Source organism: Schistocerca nitens, chromosome 11, assembly GCF_023898315.1.
Source record: "Schistocerca nitens isolate TAMUIC-IGC-003100 chromosome 11, iqSchNite1.1, whole genome shotgun sequence".
Taxonomy (NCBI): Eukaryota; Metazoa; Arthropoda; class Insecta; order Orthoptera; family Acrididae; genus Schistocerca; species Schistocerca nitens.
Window position 1 is genome coordinate 132,270,145 of NC_064624.1, and position 26,736 is coordinate 132,296,880.

General features: G+C 44.8%; 1 protein-coding gene and 1 non-coding gene across 3 annotated transcripts in view; one reads left to right on the forward strand and one right to left on the reverse strand.

Moving 5' to 3' along the window:
* The window catches only part of LOC126212817 (zinc finger protein 239-like), a 91,561-nt gene that overhangs the window by 12,586 nt on the left and 52,239 nt on the right, over positions 1–26,736 (forward strand). The window lies entirely within an intron of this gene.
* Positions 14,020–14,094, reverse strand: Trnat-cgu (transfer RNA threonine (anticodon CGU)). The gene has a single exon. It is a non-coding gene; the product is annotated as a tRNA-Thr (tRNA).

A 26,736-nucleotide genomic window follows, 5' to 3' on the forward strand; every position in this document is an offset into this window, starting at 1 on the left:
GAATAGAGTCCATGTGGTGTGATAAAAGTTCATCAGTAATAGTTCTCTTGCAGACAATATGGGTAATCTTGTTGTTAGAAACTTTAACCTCACTGCTAGTCCCGCTGTGTCACTAATCTGGTCACTATGCACTGTTGTAGCTTGTGACATGAACTGAGAGTAACTGACAGACACCTATCTAGAATCAGCCAGTCAGTGAGCCACTGAGGCCCTCCGGTCAGCGGCAGCTCTCGAGAAGGTGTTGGCTGCATGTTGCTTGTGGGTGTGTCTCTGGCCTCTCTCGTGATAGGCATACTTGATCCTGCGCCCACTATCAATCTTTGCTGACCGGTGTGCTGGCGACAGTTTGTGCCAGCACACTTTGCTGTTTCTTACAGAATTATAATGTCATTGGCAAATCACAAAGATTTTATTTCTTCTCCCTAAACTTTAATTACCTCCCCAGTATTCTCTTTGATTTACTATGTAGCTTGCTCAATGTACAGATACACTTCTGGCCGTTAAAATTGCTACACCCCGAAGATGACGTGCTACAGACGCGAAATTTAACCGACGGGAAGAAGATGCTGTGATATGCAAAGCTTTTCAGAGCATTCACACAAGGTTGGCGCCGGTAGCGACACCTACAACGTGCTGACATCAGGAAAGTTTCCAACCGATTTCTCATACACAAACAGCAGTTGACCAGCATTGCCTGGTGAAATGTTCTGATCCCTTGTGTAAGGAGGAGAAATGCGAACCCTCACATTTCCGACTCTGATAAAGGTCGGATTGTAGCCTATCGCGATTGCGATTTATCGTATCGCGATATTGTTGCTTGCGTTGGTCGAGATCGAATGACTGTTGGCAGAATATGGAACCGGCGGGTTCAGGAGGGTAATACGGAACGCCGTGCTGGATCCCAACGGCCTCATATCATTAGCAGTCGAGATGACAATCATCGTATCCCGATGGCTGTAACGGGTCGTGCGCTCACGTTTTGATCCCTAAGTTAACAGATGGGGACGTTTGCAAGAGAACAACCATCTACACGAACAGTTCGACGACGTTTGCAGCAGCACGGACTATCAGCTCGGAGACAATGGCTGTGGCTACCCTTGATGCTGCATCACAGACAGGCGCGCCTTTGATGGTGTACTCGATGATGAACCTCGGTGTACAAATGGCAAAACCTCATTTTTTGGATGAATCCAGGTTCTGTTTACAGCATCATGATGGTCGCATCCGTGTTTGACAACATCGCGGTGAACACACATTGGAAGCGTGTATTCGTCATCCCCATACAGGTGTATCACCCGGCGTGATGGTATGGGGTGCCATTGGTTATATGTCTCGGTCACCTCTTGTTCGCATTGACGGCACTTTGAACAGTGGACGTTACATTTCAGATGTGTTACGACCTGTGGCTCTACCCTTCATTCGATCCCTGTGAAACCCTACATTTCAGTAAGATAGTGCACGACCGCATGTTGCAGGTCCTGTACAGGCCTTTCTGGATACAGAAAATGTTTGACTGCTGACCTGGCCAGCACATTCTCCAGATCTCTCACCAATTGGAAACGTCTGGTCAATGGTGGCCGAGCAACTGGCTCTTCACAATATGCCAGTCACTACCCTTGACGAACTGTGGTATCGTGTTGAAGCTGCATGGGCAGCTGTACCTGTACATGCTATCCAAGCTCTGTTTGACTCAATGCCCAGGCGTATCAAGGCCATTGTTACGGCCAGAGGTGGTTGTTCTGGCTACCGATTTCTCAGGAGCTATGCACCTAAATTGCGTGAAAATCTAATCACATGTCAGTTTTAGTATGGATACCCGTTTATCATCTGTATTTCTTCTTGATGTAGCAATTTTAATGGCCAGTAGTGTAATATAAATGAAAAGACAAATAAATCTACTCACCAAGCAGCGGCAAGGAAACACATACACACAAAAGAGTTTAACTTTCACAAGCTTTCGGACCAGTAGCTCCTTCTGGTGGAAGAGTTGAAGGGGAAGGAAGAGGGCTAAAGGAAAAGGACTGGAGAGGTTTAGGGAAAGGGGAACAGTTAAGAAAAGTCAGCCAGAACACAGGGTGAGGGGAGACTTACCGGATGGGATGAGAAGGAAAGAGTAATTGTTGCAGACTGCGCCGGATGAGATTTGGAAAACCCGATAGCTTCAGGGTGAAAGACAGGGTTTGAAAATGTTGCTCAATGTACAGAAAATTTTGTTCAGTGTACAGATTGATTAGTATGGGAGATAGGCTGCAATTATTGCCTTTTGTGCTCTTCAACGGTTATACCTGCAGTATGGTGTCTGTCTACAAGTTGTAAACAACTTTTCACTCTCTGCAATTTATCCCTGGTACCTTCAAAATTTCACTGTCAAAAGTGTTATGTAAATCTAATAGTCCTACAAATGTAGGTTTGCCTTTCTTCAATCTATCTTCAAAGATAAATCATTGTGCAATTTGATTCCTCCATTCATTTTGCCTCTACATCTACATTTCTACTCTGCAATTCACATTTAAGTGCTTCGCAGAGGGTTCGTCGAACCACAATCATACTATCTCTCTACCATTCCACTTCCGAACAGCGCGGGGGAAAAACGAACACCTAAACCTTTCTGTTCGAGCTTTGATTTCTATTATTTTATTTTGATGATCATTCCTACCTATGTAGGTTGGGCTCAACAAAATATTTTCGCATTCGGAAGAGAAAGTTGGTGACTGAAATTTCGTAAATAGATCTCGCCACGACGAAAAACGTCTCTGCTGTAATGACTTCCATCCCAATTCGCGTATCATATCTACCACACTCTCTCCCCTACTACGTGATAATACAAAACGAGCTGCCCTTTTTTGCACCCTTTCGATGTCCTCCGTCAATCCCACCTGGTAAGGATCCCACACCACGCAGCAATATTCTAACAGAGGACGAACGAGTGTAGTGTAAGCTGTCTTTTTAGTGGACTTGTTGCATCTTCTAAGTGAGCTGCCAATAAAGCGCAACCTTTGGCTCACCTTCCCCACAATATTATCTATGTGGTCTTTCCAACTGAAGTTGTTCGTAATTTTAACACCCAGGTACGTAGTTGAATTGACAGCCTTGAGAATTGTACTATTTATCGAGTAATTGAATTCCAACGGATTTCTTTTGGAACTCGTGTGGATCACCTCACACTTTTCGTTATTTAGTGTCAACTGCCACCTGCCACACCGTATACAATCTGGACCTGAAGACTTGCCCGTATCAAGCGATTTGAGTTGCTTCGCAACCCCTAAGGTATCTACTTCTAAGAAACTCATACTAGCAGCTGTTCGTGTTTCAAATTCTGGAATATTCCATTCGTCTTCCCTGGTGAAGGGATTTCGGAAAACTGCGTTCAATAACTCCGCTTTAGCGGCACAGTCGTCAGTAACAGTACCATCGGCACTGCGCAGCGAAGGTATTGACTGCATCTTGCCGCTTGTGTACTTTACATACAACCAGAATTTCTTCAGATTTTCTACCAAATTTCGAGACAATGTTTCGTTGCCTCTGCAACAGAGTTCGGACCTGTTTTGTGTACCACGGGGGATCAGTTCCACCTCTTACCAATTTATGAGGTATGAATCTCTCAATTGCTGTTGCTACTGTATCTTTGAATTTGAGCCACATCTCGTCTACATTTGCATAGTCAGTTCGGAAGGAATGGAGATTGTCTCTTAGGAAGGCTTCTAGTGACACTGTATCCGCTTTTTTAAATAAAATTATTTTGCGTTTCTTTCTGGTTGATTTGGGAGAAACGGTATTGAGCCTAGCTACAACGACCTTGTGATCACTAATCCCTGTATCAGTCCTGATGCTCTCTATTAGCTCTGGATTGTTTGTGGCTAAGAGGTCAAGTGTGTTTTCGCAACCATTTACAACTCGCGTGGGTTCGTGGACTAACTGCTCGAAATAATTTTCGGAGAAATCATTTAGCACAATCTCGGAAGATGTTTTCTGCCTACCACTGGTTTTGAACAAGTATTTTTGCCAACATATCGAGGGAAGGTTGAAGTCCCCACCAACTATAACCGTACGAGTGGGGTATTTATTTGTTACGAGACTCAAATTTTCTCTGAACTGTTCAGCAACTATATCATCGGAGTCTGGGCTCGGTAGAAGGAGCTAATTATTAACTTAGTTCGGCTGTTAAGTATAACCTCCACCCATACCAATTCGCACGGAGTATCTACTTCGACTTCACTACAAGATAAACCACTACTGACAGACATAAACACTCCACCACCAATTCTGCCTAATCTATCTTTCCTGAACACCATCTGAGACTTCGTAAAAATTTCTGCAGAACTTATTTCAGGCTTTAGCCAGCTTTCTGTACCTATGATGATTTCAGCTTCTGTGCTTTCTATTAGCGCTTGAAGCTCAGGGACTTTCCCAGCACAACTACAACAATTTACAACTACAATTCCGACTGTTCCTTGATCCAAGCACGTCCTATATTTGCCATGCACCCTTTGAGATTGCAGCCCACCCCGTACTTTCCCGAGGCCTTCTAACCTAAAAAACCGCCCAGTCCACGCCACACAGCCTCCGCTACCCGTGTAGCCGCCAGCTGAGTGTAGTGAACTCCTGACCTATTCAGCGGAACCCGAAACCCCACCACCCTATGGCGCAAGTCAAGGAATCTGCAGCCAACACGGTCAGAAAACCGTCTGAGCCTCTGATTCAGACCCTTTACCCAGCTCTGAACCAAAGGTCCGCAGTCGGTTCTGTCAACGATGCTGCAGATGGTGAGCTCTGCCTTCATCTCGTAAGCAAGACCGGCAGCCTTCACCAAATCAGATAGCCACTGGAATCCGGAGAGAATGTCCTCAGATCCAAAGCGACACACGTCATTAGTGCCGACATGTGCCACCACCTGCAGCTGGCTGCACCCTGTGCTCTTCATGGCATCCGGAAGGACCCTTTCCACATCAGGAATGACTCCACCCGGAATGCACACGGAGTGCACACTGGATTTCTTCCCCTCCTTAGCTGCCATATCCCTAAGGGGCCCCATTACGCGCCGAACATTGGAGCTCCCAACTACCAATAAGCCCACCCTCTGTGATTGCCCGGACCTTGAAGGCTGAGAATCACCCTCTGAAACAGGGCAGTGCCTGAAACCTGTTTGTCAGACGCACCGGGGAGGCTTTCGGATCAGCCTCCGGGGACGTCTTTCGCTGCCTGCCACGCCTCGGAACGACCTCCCAATCAACCACAGGCCAGGGCTCAGCCCCACTGCGGGCACCAACCGGGGCAACCACAGCGGCAGACCGATCTGGGGACAGACGGGACGAGGTTGACATCCCCGTGATACCCAAGTCTGGCTCCCCACAGTGGTGCCCATTGGCAACAACCTCAAGCTGTGCGACCGAAGTCAGCGCCGCTTGCAGCTGTGAGTGAAGGGATGCCAACTCAGCCCTCATCCGAACACAGCAATCACAGTCCCTGTCCATTCTAATCGATGTTGAACAACAGTTACTGAAACACGAGTCAGTGCCTAGATAACGCAAGGGAAACACACAAAGAATGTATTAACTAACCTGTACAAATGCCTAATGACTGCGCTACAATCTGGCTGAATTTACGATTACAGTAACTAAAACTTGAAGTTACACCTCCTATACGAAACTCACACGCAATTTAAGTAAGAATCTACGAAGTAAACACTAAAGCGCGATGCTACATCTCTCAAATACTATAATACACCTGAAATTTATGAATTAAAGAATGCAAGTACCCAAAAACACGCAAAGAAATTAAGAATTAAACTATGTAACAAATAAGTAAGCTAGGGGTATACGACTTGCTGCTGCAGCTGCTTATCCAACAGCGGCAGGGAGCACACCTTGCCATTAACAACAGAATCGTTTGAACAATTCTCAAGAACAATTGGTTATGGTGTTTGAACATAACAAATAAACCATTTCCCTCAAGTGGCACTGTATGGCAATGCCCTGGCTAAGAGAGGAGACTGCAGCTTTTTCACTGAATAATACACTCCTGGAAATTGAAATAAGAACACCGTGAATTCATTGTCCCAGGAAGGGGAACCTTTATTGACAAATTCCTGGGGTCAGATACGTCACATGATCACACTGACAGAACCACAGGCACATAGACACAGGCAACAGAGCATGCACAATGTCGGCACTAGTACAGTGTATATCCACCTTTCGCAGCAATGCAGGCTGCTATTCTCCCATGGAGACGATCGTAGAGATGCTGGATGTAGTCCTGTGGAACGGCTTGCCATGCCATTTCCACCTGGCACCTCAGTTGGACCAGCGTTCGTGCTGGACGTGCAGACCGCGTGAGACGACGCTTCATCCAGTCCCAAACATGCTCAATGGGGGACACATCCGGAGATCTTGCTGGCCAGGGTAGTTGACGTACACCTTCTAGAGCACGTTGGGTGGCACGGGACACATGCGGGCGTGCATTGTCCTGTTGGAACAGCAAGTTCCCTTGCCGGTCTAGGAATGGTAGAACGATGGGTTCGATGACGGTTTGGATGTACCGTGCACTATTCAGTGTCCCCTCGACGATCACCAGTGGTGTACGGCCAGTGTAGGAGATCGCTCCCCACACCGTGATGCCGGGTGTTGGCCCTGTGTGCCTCGGTCGTATGCAGTCCTGATTGTGGCGCTCACCTGCACGGCGCCAAACACGCATACGACCATCATTGGCACCAAGGCAGAAGCGACTCTCATCGCTGAAGACGACACGTCTCCATTCGTCCCTCCATTCACGCCTGTTGCGACACCACTGGAGGCGGGCTGCACGATGTTGGGGCGTGAGCGGAAGACGGCCTAACGGTGTGCGGGACCGTAGCCCAGCTTCATGGAGACGGTTGCGAATGGTCCTCGCCGATACCCCAGGAGCAACAGTGTCCCTAATTTGCTGGGAAGTGGCGGTGCGGTCCCCTACGGCACTGCGTAGGATCCTACGGTCTTGGCGTGCATCCGTGCGTCGCTGCGGTCCGGTCCCAGGTCGACGGGCACGTGCACCTTCCGCCGACCACTGGCGACAACATCGATGTACTGTGGAGACGTCACGCCCCACGTGTTGAGCAATTCGGCGGTACGTCCACCCGGCCTCCCGCATGCCCACTATACGCCCTCGCTCAAAGTCCGTCAACTGCACATACGGTTCACGTCCACGCTGTCGCGGCTTGCTACCAGTGTTAAAGACTGCGATGGAGCTCCGTACGCCACGGCAAACTGGCTGACACTGACGGCGACGGTGCACAAATGCTGCGCAGCTAGCGCCATTCGACGGCCAACACCGCGGTTCCTGGTGTGTCCGCTGTGCCGTGCGTGTGATCATTGCTTGTACAGTCCTCTCGCAGTGTCCGGAGCAAGTATGGTGGGTCTGACACACCGGTGTCAATGTGTTCTTTTTTCCATTTCCAGGAGTGTATTTGATGTACTTGTTCTTTGACATGGTTCTGTGTCACAAAGAAAGAATAGTAATGATGGGTAAAATATGAGATGTGCTCAATAAGTAATGCAACACTTATTTTTGTGTGAAAAGGGGTTGGTTTTATTTCGGATTACAATCCTGTTTTTCAACGTAATTACCCTTCAGTGTGAAGATCTTATTTCAACTTAGTGGAAGGGCGCGTATGCCCGCACGGTACCACTCTACAGGTTGATGCTGAGCAGGGTAGTGCAGTAGTAACACACTAGACTCACATTTGGGTGGATGACAGTTCAAACCCGCATCAGGACATCCAGATTTAGGTTGTCTGTGATTTCCATAAATCGCATAAGGCAAATGCCCGGATGGTTCCTTCAAAAGGGGACTGCTGCTATCCTTCTCCATCCTTCCCTAATCCGGGGTTGTGCTTTGTCTCTAATGACCTCATTGTCGATGGGACATTAAACACCAATCTAGTCCTCCTCCTTTAGTGGTCGACGTTGGAGCCAACGCTTTGCTGCATCGTCCCGAGTACTGCTTCCTGCAGAGTGCATCCTTCATTCGGCCAAACAGATCGGAAGTCGGAACGTAGGACTGTAGGATGGGTGAAAAAGAACAGTCCAACGAAGTTTTGTGAGCTCCTCTCGGTTGTGCAGATTTGTGTGAGGCCTTACGTTATTATGGGAGGGAGAACTTCATTTGCATGTTTAAAAGTGCCGACGAACATGCTAAGGCTTTTGTGGCCACTTGTTGACAAACTGCCTATTGTCTTCTGTCTCGGGTTCTTCGGCTGACGTTCATCTAATGATTTTACTGACGTTTCACTAGCACGAGTGGCTGGCATTGTCAGACCTTCACCCTTCACTGCTGGTGGTGAACTGGAGCCGAGCTCACGGCCGCAGACTATATGTACCTGGCGCGCCAACGTCAGAGGGCTTCTTCGCGGTCATTTCCGGTGCGGTTCTCCTCTTTCTACCAGCGATGGTCGTTCGCTGCAGTACGGGAAGCCAAGATCCGTTTATCTTGAGGCTTTCCTCTTTCTTGTTGAAGCTGTTTGCGTGTTTTTGTATGTCTGCAGCTTCTCTAAACAAGCGTGTGTGATAGTGTTTCTCTACAGCCAGAACTTCCGTGCCAGCGAATTTTATTATGTGGTCGGTCTCACTCAGTGTGTGCTCTGCCACAGCCGATTTCTCCACCTGCCTCAGCCTGCAATGTCGCTAATGTTCTTTGATCCTGGTGTTGATTGATCATCCAGGCATTCTGACACAAACTTTTCCGCATCTTGCAAGATCCCCTCGCTTCGAAACTGGTACTTTTATTACTCAACTTAGCCACGAGTCCATAGAGGGTGGTACATGTGATGAACAGTATAACTGGTCAGCATTTCCACCCGGAATTTGTGAGTGTAAGTCGGACCTTCCTTGATCCGCCTCGGTGGGTCGTGTCGGCGGATTTCCTCCTACCTGTGCACGGTGCAGCTCTCGCAAATGTCGTCCCGTGCAGATTCTTCATTGGCACATTGGATGTCTCTGTTGCTGGAAGCTAATTACCTGAAATTGCTGTCGATCAACTTTCGGGTATCAATTTACTCGAAATTAACATTCAGAATGCTCTAATATCACTTGTATTCCTATTAGATCAATAATGAAACCATCATGTCACAAACTACTCGTAACCGAGAGCGTAGCTACCATCGAACAAAACAGGAAGAGCTCTTAACGCCGACTGCTGACTTTGGCGCGCAGTCCGTATCTCTTACTAGTTTCGTCACAGTTTGTGGATTTCCGATCCAGTTCGTACTTACTAAGATATGCATTTGTTAATGAACGGGTGTGAATTTTAACGAGGCAAAATTATGATAAATCGTTTTAAACATCCAGATACTCCTCCTAGTATTCATGTTGTCATAAATGACTTTAATTATTAAATATAAATAAACAAAATTGGTGACTTTGGCACCAAGATGGCGGTACTTCCCGTCATGTATTTTTCCCCGGGCTGATGCTTGTTGCTACGGTCCAGTGCTGAACCCCACCCCACTACGCGCGACATATGGTCGCTTCATCACCCAGCCAGCCAGCGTGGGAAATGCTCTCCGACTCATGGCCAGCTACTGATTACAGCACTTGCTAACTATCGTGAATACATCAATAAGAAACAATAATTTATTAAAACTGGTAAAAATGTCTTCCTCACGTAAGAAGCACCTTACAATGTGCACGGTATACGGTATATTCACGACATTTGAAGTGGGCCCATTTTCTCCTTTGCCGATCTGAGACATTCTTTGATCTTCCTTGTTGGTTTGAAAATTGTCTTTATGCCACGTTTGCGTAATATATGGCCGATTCTGTCTGTCACTCTGGGAATGTATGGCAGAAAGGCCACACCTGACATTTCTTTTTATGAATCTTTACTTTGCCGAGTGTTGACAATGCCAGCTACTCGTGCTGGCGAAACATCAGTAAAATCATTAGATGAAGGTCGGCCGAAGAACCCGAGACAGAAGCCAATATGCTGAAGTTTTTTCTTCAGTTTCCTTAGGGTAGCACAATATACTGCCAAGTTGATCATTGCACCTTGAGGGAGGAAATTGGACAGAATAAGGCCTTTGGAGTCTCAGAAGACCGGCTTTCCTGGCTGAGGGTCTGGCTTATGAACTCTTTTTTTCAGAAGAGAGGTGGTGTGGCATCACGTCATGGATTGCCATTTTGTTTCCAGTTCAAAGTGAAGAACACACATTTCATCGCCTGTGATAATGCTTGAAAAAAATTGTCACAGTCAGTCTTTTAATACACAAGCAATGCCACACAGATGGTCTTTCATTATTCTTCAGAGTCTTTTGTTAAGTGGCGAGGAACCCAGCGGTTTTCCATGCTCATGTTGCTGCAGTTCTCCCCTACTACCTGCAGTCGTTCTCTGCAGCACAGGAATCCAGGCGCCATTCGCCTAGAGGCTTTCTTCTTTCTTGTTGAGTGGATTTCTATTGTTTCCCTGAACAAGCAGATGTAATAGCTCATCTCTACAGCATGAAATAAGCAAATTTCGCTATGTGGTCAGTCTAGCACAGCACATCCTCTCCCATGGTCAATTTCTCTGCTTGCTTCAACCTGCATTGATCCTGCTGGTGATTGATCATCCAGTCATCCAACGTAGACTTTTGCACATATACATGGTATACAGTATGTTCCTGACATTACAAGTAAGCCCCTTTTCACCTTTGCCAATCTGAAACACTCTTTCATCCTCTTTGTCGGTTTACAAATAGTCTTTATGCCATGTGCGCACAGTATACGGCTGATTCTGCCTGTCATTCTGGAAATCTATGGCAGAAGGGCCATACCCAACATTTCTTTTTTCGATATGTCACTTCACTGAGTGTTTAATCCTGTGATGCTGCTTACATAACTGGTGGAGTACCTACTGCTCCTCAGAATGCTTGCCAGGCATTGCATCTCACATCTGAGGTGTTGTGGTTCACATATTCCTCGTGCTTGCATTACGAGTGTGTTAATTGCCCCTCTTTTCCGGCTCAGGTGGTGATAGTTTGTGCAGGTATCGGTCTGTGTGTGTGTCGGCTTTTGACACACACTGTGTCCCAGGTTGTCACCATCCCTTGTGACCAGCACATCTTGAAAGGGTAGTTGTTAGTCCTGTCCTTTCTCCACGGTAAGTTTTATGTTTGCATGGAAACTGTTCAGGTGCCTTAGGAAGTCACTGAGCTGTTCCTACCCATGGTTCCATTGCCAAATACAACAGCTGTGCTTCAAAATATTCCATGAAAAATTTGCCCATCACTGAAATAGGTGGACTGCGTATGGCAATGCCTTCCACCTGTTTGTAGCAGTTCCATTCCATGTGAAACAGTTTGTGGTGAGACATACATGAAGGAGCTTGGTGATGTCATGTGGGAAAGTGGAACTGATATACTACAGAGAATCACTGAGTGGCCCTTTGGTAAACAAAGAAACAGTGTCAAAGCTAACCAGAGTATAGTTTGCTCCAAGTTTTAATTTGTTTGGCTTCTCAGTGAAATGTCCCGAGTCCTTTATTTATGTGTCAGTCTTTCTTACTTGCAGCTGGAGCAGAGAGGTGAAGTGTTTCACCAGCTTATATGTTGGTGAGTCAGGAGTGCTAACAATCAGTCTTACTAGAAAAATATTCCTATGGAACTTTGATAATCCATATAAATGAGATGATAGCGCTTCTGTGATGCACAGATTCCTCTGTACGTCTGTCGAGAGAGCAGATGCCTTAATTAGCCGTTTTGTATTCTGTGTGATCTGCTGTGTCAGATGTGTGCTTAGGTTAGCTTTTGGTGTCATCAGCTCTAGTAGTTCCCAGATCTTCTGTTGATGATCTTTGATCTTCATTACTACAGTTGCATTACTCTTATCAGCAGGCTGTACCAAAATACTCATGTTGGTGTTAAGACCGTGATAGCTTGGAACTCTCCTTTCTTCTGGTTGCAAGCTGGTGGCTTTGCTTGGAAGCTATGCTGAGGAACCTTTGCAACACGGAAGGCCTACCACCTCGGCTGTATGGATTACCAAAGATCCGTAAGAATATTGTTCCATTAAGACCGATCAATAGCGTGACTGGCTCCCCGACATATAAACAGGTGAAACACTTGGTCTCTCCGCTACGACAGCATTAAGGAGACTGACACGTGCATAAGGACTCAGGACATTCAATTGTAAAGCTGAAGAAACTAAAACTTGGACCAAATTACACCCTGGTCAGCTTTGGTGATGTTTCTTTGTTAACCAAAGTGCCACTCAATGATTCTCTGGAGTATATCAGTTCCATTTTCCCCACAAGACATCACCAAGCTCTTTCACGCATGTCTCATGCGAGCTGTCTCGTGTGAAGTGGCAACTGGAAGGCAGCATCATCAGTGGTCTACGTAGTCCATTGGTGACCGACTTTTTCTTGGAATATTTTGAAGCTCAGGCACTGGACTTGGCAGCTTGTAAACCTAAGGTACGGTACAGGTACATCAACGATATCTTTGTTGTGTGGAGCCATGGCGAGGAATCAGTGACTTCCTAAGACACCTGAACTGTTGCCATACCAACATAAAATTTACCATGTTGGTAGAATAGGACTAACAACTACCCTCTCGAGATGTGCTGGTTACAAAGGATGGTGGAAACCTGGGTCAGAGCGTGTATCGTGTCACACATGTACTGATAGCTGCACACACTATCAGATCACCACCCAACTTAGAAAAGAGATGTGTGATTAGCACAAATGTGATGCAAGGAAGATGAATATGTGAGCCGCAGCATCTCAGACGTGAGATGCAACACCTCGCAAGCATCCTGAGGAGCAGTGGGTACTCCACCGGTTTTGTAAGAAGTGTCATAAAGTCAAACACTTGATGAAGTGACACATCGAAAAAAGAAATGCCGGGTACGGCCTTTCTGCCGTACAGTCCCAGAGTGACAGACAGACTCGGCTGTGTATTGTGCAAACACAGTCTAAAGACTATTTATAAATCAACAAAGAAGATAAGAGAGTGTCTCAGATTGGCAAAGGGGAAAAGAGAAAATACTGTATACCACGTACATGTGGAAAATTCAATGATTAGTCAGCACCAGGATTACCAAACATAAGCGGCAGCTAAAGAAATCGGCTGTGGCAGAGCGTGTGCTGTGCGTGACCGACCACGTACTTAAATTTGCCGACAGGGAAGTTCTTGCTGTAAAGAAGAGCTACTACTCTCACTTGTTCAGTGATGCTACAGAAATACACACACATGGCAATAGCTTCAACAAGATAGAAGAAATCCTCAAAGTGAACCAATCCTGGCTTCCAGTGTTGCAGAGAACAACAGCTGCAGGTAGCCCTCGGGCATTGGTGGGCCAGTTACATAGAATCTCTGGCTGCGAGCTCGATTCCAGTCCACCGTCGGCTATGGAGGATGAAGCTTTGACAGTGGCAGACACTCGTGCTGGTGATATGTCAGAAAAATTGTCAGACAAACGGATCACAAAGAGATCACAAAGAAGTTACGACCCAGGGCCCCCGTTCCTCCGAGGCTGTGCGGCTTACTGAAAGTCCACAAGAAACGTGTCCCATTATGTCCTATTGTCAGCAATATTGGTGCCCCGATGTATCCTCTCACCGAGTACCTCGAGGAGCTGCTCAGTCCTCACATGGTGACATGCCCACACCATATCTGTAACTCTTCGGATTTCTTGGGATGCGTCAACCACCTCACAATTAAGGAATCTGACATACTTGTGAGATTTGACGTGGTTTCCCTGTTTACTAGGGTTCCATTACCTGAATCCCTGGAACTCATCGGCTGGAAATTTGATGAGAAAACCACCAATCTGTTCAGACGTTTTCTAACGTCAACATATTTTCCATTTGACAGTGACTGCTACGAGCAGACCGAAGGCGTTGCTATGGGGAGTCTTCTCTCTCCCGTCATCGCTAACATGTACGTGGAACATTTCGAGGGAGAAGCCTCGGAGTCAGCGCAGCTAAAACCTGCTTGAAATGATGATTAAATTGAGAGCCTAAGCTGCTGACAGGCATTGATATACATCAATGGGGACAGTTGAAAATGTGTGCCCCGGCCAGGACTTGAACCCGGGCTCTCCTACTTACGTGGCAGACGCTCTATCCATCTGAGCCACCGAGGGCACAGAGCATAGTGTGACTGCAGGAACTTATCCCTTGCACACTCCCCGTGAGATCCGCATTCCGAACTTAATGTCCACACACTACATCCGTAGTGCCCCTGCCCATTACGCTTATTACTCGTGGCAGAAAATCTGACCGAGTCCCGTAAGAATTCGGGCAGTGCGTGTGCATCTGCACAGTCAGTGGCCAGTTAGCCTTAACTATATGAATACGGTATCTGTTCTTTTGGACATGTTCGAAAGAACAGATACCATCTTCATATAAAACATACTTGTTTCTTCAGATATGTGGACGACACATTTGTCATTTGGCCACATGAAGAGACAAGCTGATGGAATTTCTGACACATCTCAACTCAAGACATGAGAATATCAAGTTCACCATGGAGGCAGAATCGGGTGGGATGCTCTTGTCAAAAGTCGAGATGACAGCAGGTTGGGGCACAGCGTGTATAGAAAGAAAACTCACACCAACTTATACCTACAAGCAGATAGCTACCACCACCCTGCTCAGAAGAACGGCGCGCTAAAAACTCTTGTACACAGAGCTCGCACCCTCCCTGACGAGGACAGTCTCCGACAAGAATTGGCCCATCGGATGTCCGTGTTTCTGAGGAACGGTTGTAAGGAAAGACAAATCCAGGAGAAGAATTTGGACGATGCGACGCTGTCTGTATTAAGCAAGGGACTCAATTTTGCACCTACACCTACAACACCGCCATTAATAAGTATTTTGAGTGGTGTTGTAGAAGCTGTATGACGTCTTCCTTTGGATACTGCAGACGAAATAAGAAGGGAAGCTTGCCGTGCTCTGTTCAAGGCTCCTACTCAACACAGTAATTTAACCTCTGCAGAAAGGGCTGCATTACGAAATCTGAGAGAGGACCCTGACGTAGTGGTATTGAAAGCTGACAAAGGTAATGCAACTATTTTGTTACCTCGTGGTGTGTATAAAGATAAGATGTACGGTCTGCTAAGTGACTCTACCTATTGGAGGATTGATTATGATCCTACAGGACGTGTGCAACAGTAAACTTCAGCACTATTAAATTCCTCCTCCTTACCGCAAGAGACCATCAAGAGGTTAAGACCACATGGTTGTGTACCTCCAAGACTGTATGGCCTTCCAAAGATTCATAAAGAGGTTCTTCGTCTGTGTCCAATAGTGAGCAACATTGGAGCTCCTACATATGATTTAGCTAAACATCTCGCTTCCTTACTGAGACCTTTCGTAGGCAAGTGCTCACATCACATACGAAAATCAGCCGATTTTATCAATAGACTGGGGGCTCTTCGTCTTAGCAGTGTAGACCTTCTAGTAAGTTTTGATATGGTCTCACTTTTTACAAAAGTTCCTCTTGCAGATTCTTTGACACTGATTGGTAACATGTTCCCTGTTGATATCACTGCTTTGGTCAGGCACGCTCTTTCCTCAACTTATTTTATGTTTAATCAAGAATATTTTGAACAGGCTGACGGTGTCGCCATGGGTAGCCCCTGTCTCCTTTGGTGGCCAACCTTTTTATGGAGGATTTCGAGGAGAGAGCACTTGTATCAGCTGCCCTGAAACCAACAGTTTTTTGGCGGTATGTGGATGACACTTTCATAGTGTGGCCTCATGGAGAAGATAAATTAATGGAGTTTCTACATCACCTCAACTCCATTCATAGCAACATCCGGTTCACCATGGAAATAGAGAATGATGGTTGTTTGCCTTTCTTGGATGTCCTGGTTCGAAGGAAGAATGATTGTTCTCTAGGGCATTCAGTTTACCGGAAACCCACTCATGCTGATTTGTACCTGCAAGCATCGAGTTGCCATCACCCATCGCAAACCATGAGTTTGCTTAAAACACTTGTTCATAGAGCTCGTACTGTCCCAGATCTAGATAGCTTACCTCAAGAACTCGCCCATCTAAAGACAGTATTCAGCGAAAATGGGTATTCCATCCGGCAGATTAACAGGACACTAACAGTTAAAACTAAGAAGCAGGCAGTGAATAAAGAGGAGAACATGCCGGAACAATCCTTAGCTTTTCTTCCTTTCGTTGGCAACACTTCATTTAAAATAGCAAGAATCCTCCGAAAATTTCAGGTAAAAGTGGTATTCCGACCACCATCGAAGATTGTGGACCTTGTGGGATCAGTTAAGGACAATCTGTTACTACGAAAGGCCGGAATTTACAAGATACTGTGCCAATGTGGTATGGCTTACATAGGTCAAACCACACGCAACGTGAAAGAACGCTGCACTGAACATCAACGTTACACCCGCCTTTTGCAGCCAAGCAAGTCCACTATTGCTGAACATTGTATTTCTACTGGACATTCAATGGAGTATGAGAAAACAATGATTTTGTCCACAGCAATGTCCTTCTGGGACTCCATTATTAAAGAATCCATAGAAATACGACTGGCGGAAAATCTGTTAAACCGTGACAGCGGCTACCAGCTGGACAGTGCATGGAATCCCATCATCTCCACGATTTGCTCAAATTGAAGATGACAGAGTGTGTTGACGGCCGTGGCAAATAGCAACGCAGAGGGCAACTGAGTTCCGCTATTCCACCAGCGAGGGCACTGCCGGCTGGCAGTGTGGTTCATTTATCAAGTTTTCGACGCATGCGCAGAATAGTTACAGTACTCTATATATTGTGGAACGGAGGACATTTTCGCCAGTCTGCGACGGCTCACCTGAAGATGACTGACAGGTGCCCAGTTGAAACATCATGCACAGTATTGAACGACGACCGGCTGCAAGCCCGAAATTTGTTTGAAAAATCCAGGATGCTCTACATCTGACACTCACAACACAACTGGCAGAAATTAATGAAGAACCTGAGGTAAACACAGCCATGGCTTTCATTCCGTTTTGTGGGGCCTTATCGGGAAAAGTTGGACGCATTTTACACAAATATCAAGTAAAAACCATCTTCCACCCTCCAACTAAAATCAGAGCACTTCTTGGCAGTGTTAAGGGCGACCTTGGTTAACGTAAATCAGGGGTTTACAAAATATCGTGCCAATTCGCTAAGGAGTACATAGGTCAGACAATTCGCACCATTGAAGACTGATGCCATGAACACCAACAGCACACGAGATTGCAACAGCCTAATAAATCTGCATTTGTTGAGCATTGCCTGTCAGAACTTCACGGCATGGACTATGACAAGACCAAGGTCCTAACACAGACTTCGAAATATTGGGCCTGTACATCAAAGAAGCTATAGAGATCAGAGTAAGAAAATCTGAACTGAATTGTGACAGCGGCTATTCCCTTAACTGAGCTTGGGAACCAGCCATTACCGGGATTAAGGAGAAGATAGAAATATCCCAAAATGTACTGACTTTGAAGGCAGGGGGAGGAACCTCTGAAACGCCGCCGGCAAACATCCCTGGGCGCGGACCTACGAGGGAACACCCAGACGTGGGCCACAAGCCGGGTGTCGAACTCCAGCGTGGATGGCAGAGGGGGGGGGGGGAGGGGGAATCTGATATATACCTAATACCTGCCATCCCTTGGCAGTACATCAGCACACTTGGTGATGGCAACAAGATCGATTGCCGAAATATTGTGTCCTTTGTACACTCACACCAGCCTGTTCACCCAAGATTTATTTCATCATTGACGTCATTGATATATTGAGTATGGAATTAAAAAAAAGTCATTAGCTGATGGTTGAATGTTAAGAATTTGCATTGAAATAAACATAGATTGTAAGTTTTCTACAGCTGAGAGTAATTTATGAATATTCTTATACTATTACACTTGGCTTGGATTATCATCTATTATTTTCTGACTGGTGTCAGTAGAGTTTGAACACGGCTTGTACAATATGTATAATTGTGTTTGCAGTGATCCTTCTTAACATCAAATTTTGTGTAATGCATACAGAATCTGTCCCACGGGAAAGGCGACTGTTGTAAAATAAGATGCAGGATCATGTTTATTTTTAGCAAACAAGACTTTTGATTCAAAATAGACTTGTCAGTCAATACACAGCTGGAGGTGTTGGAAAAATTGTTCAAAATAATTCTGATGTTCAGTGCTTGAAATTTCCAGCAGTACTGTGGTAGTGTCGTAGATATCTGAAATTATGACAAAATGCTTTCCTTTTGTTGCCATATCCAGTTTGGAAATAAGCAGAATTCACACAGAGACAAATCACGCAAGTAAGGAGGGTGTTCAAGTACTACAGTACATGTTTGAGACAGGAAATCACATACAATATTGCTTATGTGTGCTGGGGCGTTGTTGTGCAACAAACACCTACATCTACATCTACATCTACATGATTACTCTATAATTCACAATTTAATGCCTGGCAGAGTGTTCATCAACCTACCTTTAAGCTATTTCTCTATCTTTCCACTCTTGAACAATGCAAGGAAAAAATGAAGACTTAAATCTTTCTGTGTTAGCTCTGCCATCTCTTATTTTATTATGGTGATCATTGCTGCTTATATTGGTGGGTGCCAGTCGATATTTTCACACTCTGAGGAGAAAGTTGGTTATTGAAATTTCATGAGAAGGTCATACCACAACAAAAAATGCCTTTGTTTTAATGATTGCCACCCCAATTCATGTATTGTATCCATGGCACTGTCTCCCCTATTTCGTGACAGACAAGCATGGATTAGGAGTCTCTTTAGTAGACCTGTTGTACTTTCTAAGTGTTCTGCCAGTATATTGCAGTCTTTGGTATGCTTCTCCCACAGCATTATCTATGTGAGCATTCTAATACAAGTTATTCATAATTATAATCCCTAAGTATCTGGTTGAGTTTACAGCCTCTAGATTTGTGTGATTTATTGTGTAACTGAAATTTAGCAGATTCTTTTTAGTGATCATGTGGATGACTTCACAGTTTCCATGATTTAGAGTCAGTTGCCACATTTTACACCATGCAGATCAGATATCATATTTAAATCATTTTGCAATTCATTTTGATCGTCTGATGACATTGCATGCTGGTAAATAATAGCATCATCTGCAAACAATCTAAGAGGACTGCTCAGATTGTCTCTAAAATTGTTTTGTAGGTCAAGAACAACAGAGAGCCTTTAGCACTTCCTTGGACATGGCCAGATGTTACTTCTGTTTTACTCGATGACTTTCTGTCACTTATTACGAACTGCGACTTTTCTGCCAGGAAATCATGAACCCAGTCACACAACTGAGATGACCCTTCACAGGCATGTAATTTAATTAGAAACCGCTTGCAAGGAATGGTGTCAAAGGCTTTCTGGAATCTAAAAATATGGAATTAATTTGACTTTTCCTGTCAATAGCACTCATTACTTCGTGAAAATAAAGAGCTAGTTCTGTTTCACAAAATGATATTCTCTGAACCTGTGTATGGCATATGTCAATAAATTGATTTTTTTGTGATAACATAATGATTGAACACAGTGTATACTCCAAAATCCTACTGCAAATCAACGTTAGTGATATGGGTCTGTAATACAGCGGACTACTCCTATTTCCTTTCTTGGGTATTGGTGTGGCCTGTGCAACTTTCCAGTCTCTAGGTACAGATCTGTCTATGAGCGGGTGGTTGTATGTGATTGTAAATATGGAGCATACTCTGAAAGGAACCTGACTGGTATTCAGTCCAGACCAGAAGGCTTGCCCTTCTTAAGTGTTGTAAGCTGCTTCACTACATCAGGGATATCTACTTTTAAGTTACTTGTGTTGGCAGTTGTTCTAGATTTGATTCGAATTCTGGAATATTTATTTCATATTCCTTGATTCCAGTATTCAGCTTGAATCTGAATAGATCTTGCCCATAAACAATTTAAACCACTGGAGTAAAATAACTGATGGTAGCCAAAGTACAGAGGATATACCAGGTGTACCGTGGTGAAATGAGCATTAAGATACAAATGTTTCGATAGGGAACATTTGTTGTGAACGAGCCTTAATTTTTTTTTTTGTTTGGTTGGTATGACATCTGTCAAAGACATTTAGTATACATCAAGTCACAGAACAAACAACATCACATGTTTTCACCGTGTTAACAATGTCGAATTTTGTACCAGACAATGATGATTTGCGGAAAGCATTAATTTTTTGCTTTCATTTGAAAAAAAAGTGCTGCAGAGTCGCTTTGAATGCTTGTCGAGGCATATGGTGATCATGCTCTATCAAAAGCAACATGCAAAAGATGGTTTCAACAGTTCAGAAATAATGATTTTGATGTAAGAAATGAAGAACGTGGAAGACCACCAAAAAAGTTCGAAGACTCCGCTGTAGAGTGAAAATTTCATTCTAGAAACATGACTATCAACTTGCTGTGCACCAGGATGGATGGCCACTGTCTAACTCAGGGCTTCACAACATACGTGCTCGCGGAGCAAGCTGTGAGCAGCGAGGTGCGAGCACGGAGCAGCGCGAGCACACTATCCCCACTACCGGACCAGAGCGGAGAGTGGGGAGAGTCACGTGGGGCACACAACAGCTGCCGCCAGTCAATGTAAATCCACGGCCACCTGCAGGGATATCGCTCACGAATTATTACTGCGACAAATGAAACAAATAAAGGAGAATGTACACGTGCCACATAATTTTATTAGCTTAGTGTATGCCTCTACATTCGCATTAATTTGTGAACTGTTACACAATAAAAGGTGTCACTGAAGTGTGGGATTCTCGGTTATCTTGTACTTTTTGTCCTTTACAATTGCGTCTATGTTCGGAGTAATTGTTCTTGTGCATTTTAGGTGCAGCGTGCAGTTTAAATTTCGATCAGACAGTGCGTTTCTCAGGCGCGTCTTGTTACACTTCATTGCAGAGAACAGTTGTTCACAAACATACGTGGAACCGAACATTGATATTATTGTAGCCGCCAGTTTGTGCAAACGAGGAAATCTATCCTGAGGGAAGTGTCTGTAGAATTCCAAAATGTTTTTATTGTTCTGAAATTTGTCTCTGTATTCTCTGTCACACTGCAGGTCAATAATTTCTTGCTGCAGCTCAGGACGAATATATTAAATATTCGCTGAATATGGAGAGAACAGATCAAAATCATTGTCTAGTGCTGTCAGATCTTGAAAGCGCTGATCAACTAAACTATGTGAATAACGTTCACAGTCTTTGTGAACATCTTGCATGAATGATAATTTAGGAAAATGAGCTAGGTTTCCTGTTTCCAGCTGACTCACCCGAAGTGTCAATTTCATTTTAAAAGCTCGTATTCAATCTATGAAATGAGTAATTAGCAGATCTTTATCTTGTAGTAAAATGTTCAAAGCATTCAGATGGCTAGTTAAATCTGCTAAGAACGCGAGATCACATTCAAACGTGCGCGCGCATTTCCCCTCCCTCCCCACTCCGCGACCTTGCACTTGCTCGCGAGCACGTGCCTGAGCAGACGCGAGTACTCGTGCTCAAAACCGGCCAGTTGTTAAGCCCTGGTCTAACTGTTGTGGAGAATAGAGTTGACCTCTTGGTGGTACAACATGCAGCTGACCACAACATGATGAGATTCAGTGGCTGCTTCACAACATGGGCCATCTGTATCCTTCTGTCCAACACTAGCTTCTCTGAACTCTACAGGTGGGAGTTAACCTTACAACACATTCTCCTCTCCCGCATGGCCTCAAGCTGAGGTAACCCACTTTGCCTGCACTCTCCAGCCAACAGTTTCCATTTCCTCTGTCCTGTCATCCCCTCCCAACTGACATCCCCACATTGCTTCAGCATGCAGCGCTCACCACTGGCAACTACAATCGTGCATTATGTGCGTAGCTCATATATCTGACACCCCTCCCTTTTGCACACTAGCCGGCAGACTGACTGCCTCCCTCAGAGTTGCTAGTCACACACCCCCAGGCTCTCTCCCTGCCTCCCGCGTAACACTTCCTCTGCCCACCCCGTCTGACACTACGCCCTCCACAAGTTTTCCTGCCAAAATATGGCATTGGCACTGTTAGTTGGGCTACACCGTGTAGGAACATAGACTTGTGTATGTGTGCACGTGCATGTGCGTGTATTCTACTCTAGCTCATCAAAGAATAACTCTGAAACCTAGCAAGTTGTCTTTTTTTCTGTGTACCTATTGACAATGCAACACTTGTGCTCTTTGGAGAGTGGTCTCCTTTTATCCAGAGATACTTATGTTCTCCAGGAACTTTCCTACAGCATTTGTGTGTATGATCAGCATGTTACCATATTTTCTGATTTAGGAAGTTTATTACAAACTGAACTCTGCACAGACCTACCTCTCTTAGACACAGCTTGATATTCTCCTAATCCTGCGTCCACCCATTCTTCAATTCTTCTGAGAAGTGCTGCAGAAAAAATGTAGTTAACTACAAGCAGTAAGGATATACCCTTGTAATAGTTGACAGATATCTTTTTTGTATTGTGTTTGTAACTAGAGCAGTTGTGTTTCTCTTCTACTGTGTTTTTGAATTTATTCTGTTATATTACCTTCTTGTGGTGCTTCGATATCCATCAGGGAATTCAGAATATTGCTTATTTCTTCTTCATTAGTATGTTTGGTTTATTGGGTGGCTTTATATTTTCTGAATTCCAACCTTTCTTTTGGTTCCTTATTTCCCCTTCTTGTGCTGGTTCCATAGCTCTCCAAGAAATGCCCTTCACTGATGACCATTCTCCAATGCTCTGTGGTTATCATACATTCTATCGGAACAGTGCTGGTCCTGAGAGGGCATCTAGAGTGGTCTGTACTTTGATTCATACAGATGTCATCAGTTAATGGCTTCCCCTTTGTACCTTGATGGAGGTAGTAGCATTGCAGCTGCAAATGACCTCAGCAGTTACGATTATCATTTCCATTGTTTACCTACCTCCAGGTGGGCCACTTACGTATGTTGAATTGACCACATTACCCCAATAACTTTCACTTCTTCTTCTCCTGCTGTTCAGCAGCCACTATCCCCTGTGTAGGAGTACCACTTCATCTGGTGGGGATCATCTAATTGACCAGCTTCTCTCACAAGGGGAGGCCGCCAATTGTGAAATTCAGATTCGATTCATACTGCGCATAATAAAAGCTCATGGCCAGAGGTGTAATGTGGCAAAGCACCAAGATGCACTTCTCAGCCGTTGTCGAGGAAATCGACAGTTAAAAGAAACCGTTGCCGTGAAATACTCTCTATGATTAACAATTTTCTGCAGCGTCGTGGTGTAGTGGTAAGCGCTCGGGTTTGTAATCCGAAGGTGGCCAGATCAAATCTCGAGCCATGAAAACTTTTTTTTTTAGTATTTGTTTTTTGTAATATATATATATATATATATATATATATATATATATATATATATATATACAGTTGCAACAATCATGCATATAATAAGTTGTTGAAAGTCGTTTGTCGTAGAAAAACTGGCGACTTCGAACATCATTATGTTTTCCGCAAACAAAGTTGTATTTCACAAATGTTATTAATTGTCTTCATAATGTTAACCACGTATAGTTAACGGAAGACGTAGAAACGATATTCCGAAACAAATACGTATAGCGTAAGTAAAACGTTCGAATTAGAATAGAGACCCCATGAACACAAATTTGCTGTGGCAGGTATGAAATATAAACTCCGTTACTCGCTCGTTACACTTGAAGGACAGATGTTGAATGGTCCGAAACGAGCTGCCGCATAACAGCGTAGTTGCCTGTTAACTTCGAAAGAAGGTAGATGCGGTCCCTAGCGCAACTTATAACATCGTAGAAAATCAGTGCGGACGGGAGAGCTTTGGTACACCCTGTTAAACAAATGGAAAAATGGAGGCGGTACAATTGGAGAGCGATCCGCCTTCACCAACATGCATAAGCAATTCATATATATATATATATATATATATATATATATATATATATATATATATATATATATATATATAGAGGGAAACATTCCACGTAGGAAAAATATATCTAAAAACAAAGATGATGTGACTTACCAAATGAAAGTGCTGGCAGGTCGACAGACACACAAACAAACACAAACATACACACAAAATTCAGCTTTCGCAGCAAACTGTTGCCTCATCAGGAAAGAGGGGAAGGAGAGGGAAAGACGAAAGGATCAAACTCTTTGTCTTTAAATATGTCTGCTTGTGTCTGTATATGTGTGGATGGATATGTGTGTGTGTGTGCGCGAGTGTATACCCGTCCTTTTTCCCCCTAAGGTAAGTCTTTCCGCTCCCGGGATTGGAATGACTCCTTACCCTCTCCCTTAAAACCCACATCCTTTCGTCTTTCCCTCTCCTTCCCTCTTTCCTGATGAGGCAACAGTTTGTTGCGAAAGCTTGCATTTTGTGCGTATGTTTGTGTTTGTTTGTGTGTCTATCGACGTGCCAGTGCTTTCGTTCGGTAAGTCACACCTCTTTGTTTTTAGATATATTTTTCCCACGTGGAATGTTTTCCTCTATTATATATATATATATATATATATATATATATATATATATATATGAATTTCAAAAAAATAATAATAAAAAAAAATGTTGCATGGGGCGGGATTCGATCCGGCGACCTTCGGATTACGAACCCGAGCGCTTACCGCTGCGCCACGACGCTGTAGAAAATTATTAATCGTAGAGAGTATTTCATGGCAACGGTTTCTTTTAACTGTTGATTTTCTCGACAACGGCTGAGAAGTGCATCTTGGTGCTTTGCCACATTACACCTCTGGCCTTGAGCTTTTATTATGCGCAGTATGAATCGAATCTGAATTTCACAATTGGCGGCCTCCCCTTGTCCAGACCATCATCTGTGCCTCCTCAGTGGTTTTTCTCACACTCATTTCAGTGCGACCCCTTACAGCTTTTCAGCTATCGATGTAATGATCTCTTCTCTACATTGCTCACTACACAGTGATATTTGTGACAGTGACTACTTTTCAGTGATCCTGTCATCACCTTACCACCACCAGACAGACTGACTACCATGTTGGACACCTCACAGAACTAGCTAGCCTTTGTACACCTCTGCTGTCACATTCTCCACCTCACTATCAGATTGTATTGATGAAGTTGTGCAAGGCATCTCAGATTCAACCAACCCTACTGCTGGAAATGCTATTCCCCGCCGGCCGGTGTGGCTGAGTGGTTCTAGGTGCTTCAGTCTGGAACTGCTCGATCGCTACGGTCGCAGGTTCGAATCCTGCCTCGGGCGTGGATGTGTGTGATGTCCTTAGGTTAGTTAGGTTTAAATGGTTCTAAGTTCTAGGGGACTGAGGCCGGCCGCGGTGGTCTCGCGGTTCTAGGCGCTCAGTTCGGAACTGCGCGACTGCTCCGGTCGCAGGTTCGAATCCTGCCTCGGGCATGGATGTGTGTGATGTCCTTAGGTTAGTTAGGTTTAAATGGTTCTAAGTTCTAGGGGACTGAGGCCGGCCACGGTGGTCTCGCGGTTCTAGGCGCTCAGTTCGGAACTGCGCGACTGCTCCGGTCGCAGGTTCGAATCCTGCCTCGGGCATGGATGTGTGTGATGTCCTTAGGTTAGTTAGGTTTAAATGGTTCTAAGTTCTAGGGGACTGAGGCCGGCCGCGGTGGTCTCGCGGTTCTAGGCGCTCAGTTCGGAACTGCGCGACTGCTCCGGTCGCAGGTTCGAATCCTGCCTCGGGCATGGATGTGTGTGATGTCCTTAGGTTAGTTAGGTTTAAGTAGTTCTAAGTTCTAGGGGACTGATGACCTCAGCTGTTAAGTCCCATAGTGCTCAGAGTCGTTTGAACTATTTGCTATTCCCCTCTCTATGGGTCCCCTGCCCCCTGTCCGCTGGTGCTGTGTTGGACCAAAGACATTGCAGTAGGTATTCAGAATCACCAGTGAGTGCTGCAATGATTGAATCTTCATCCTTCACAGACTGACATTATAACTCTTAAGCAACTTTGTGCTAAGATTCACTATCTAATCAAATGCAGTAAGAAGGAATGCGGGGAGCACTAGGTCTCCTCTTTGGGGATATATGCCTCTTCATTTTGGTTGTGGGCCAACTCAATAGTCTTATAGGCCACCAACAATCAACAACTATTGTGGATTTTGTCTTACAGAATCCTCTTTGTACTGGTTCACTGATTCTTGCAGAGCACCTTGTGACCTACTTAACAACATTAATGGCTTCCTCTCTCTATCCCTACAGCAGAAGTGACAAGTTCAAGACCGCCCCTTATGTTTCACTCTCCACCAATTTGAAGTCCCTGCCAATCGGAATCCTATAATGGACCCTCCACTGACTGAGAACTACTTCACATTCTTGCCTCATCCTACAACACAGATCCAGGCCCCAATTTTATTTACAGTTAGGTGTTCCAGCACCTGAAAGTTCCACAGAGGCCTGATTTGGCTCCGAGGTGCCTTCCCCTCACGATGACGAGATAGTGTAATTGCCCGATCCTCAACTCGAGCAAGAACCTAATGTCTCTTGACAGTTGCAGGCTGGTTAGCATGACTGATGTGCTCTGTAAGCTGCTTGAAAGGACGATTGCCTGCAGTTTATGATGGTTTCTCGAATTCAGGACCTTTTGTCCCCCTATCAGTGTGATTTTCTGGAGGGATGAGCTACAACTGACCATCTGCTTATGTTGAAAAAAGCAATCTGACAGGCATTTATAAATGCCAACACCTTGTTGCAGTCTTTTTTGACCTACATAAGGCATATGACACCACTTAGGGTTACCACGTT